This window comes from Propithecus coquereli, unplaced genomic scaffold (genome assembly GCF_000956105.1).
Source record: "Propithecus coquereli isolate 6110/MARCELLA unplaced genomic scaffold, Pcoq_1.0 Scaffold909, whole genome shotgun sequence".
Classification (NCBI taxonomy): Eukaryota; Metazoa; Chordata; class Mammalia; order Primates; family Indriidae; genus Propithecus; species Propithecus coquereli.
Genome location: NW_012155385.1, coordinates 24,392 through 25,009, shown reverse-complemented (window position 1 = coordinate 25,009; position 618 = coordinate 24,392). Strand labels below are relative to the sequence as shown.

At 53.6% G+C, this 618-nt stretch overlaps 1 protein-coding gene across 1 annotated transcript in view; it reads right to left on the bottom strand.

The window, feature by feature from the left end:
* LOC105826708 (liver carboxylesterase-like) overlaps positions 1–618 on the bottom strand; it is a gene marked incomplete at its 3' end in the record, with an annotated part of 18,639 nt that overhangs the window by 16,940 nt on the left and 1,081 nt on the right. The window lies entirely within an intron of this gene.

The following is a 618-nucleotide window of genomic DNA, read 5'->3' as shown; positions in this document are numbered from 1 at the left end:
GCAGTTTCACTTGATGTTTCATGTAGTGTGTACATAGTGGGCACTTGCTAAGTGCCAGACATGCATTCCAGTTCCTTCAAATTAACCCTAGAAAAGTCTTGCTAGGTAGGCATCAGCATGCCCATTTTACAGATGAGGAAAACAAGGAAGTGGAAGCAGCCTGCAAGGATTTGCTAAAGATGGAAATAGATGGCGTTGCCAGGGGTAACCAGAGATAAACGAACACTCCAGTCCACACTTGGTTCCTTTCTCACTCCGCCCTTACATGCAGTTCCAGGCCTCTCTCCCACAGTGTCTCCCTGCCACGAAGAAGACAGAACCCAGACAGGGCCTGGGCTGTCAGGGCTGATGGGGCACCCCTGGCTCTGGACACAGGAGCCAGACATAGACCAGGGCGTGGTTACCCAGGTGACCTTGGGCAAGTGCCTTCTGCTTTTGGAGTCTCCGCGTCTCCGTCTATAAAATGGCACAGATGTAGCTCAAGGTCCCTCGCTGCCCCCTGTATTTCCCACGTCTGTTACTGTCTGTACCCTCAGCTTGGCCACCTGAGGCCTTGCTGGTTCTGGGGGAACTGTCCCTCCTGGGTTCCCACCATCCCAGAGCCCACACACCAACCAC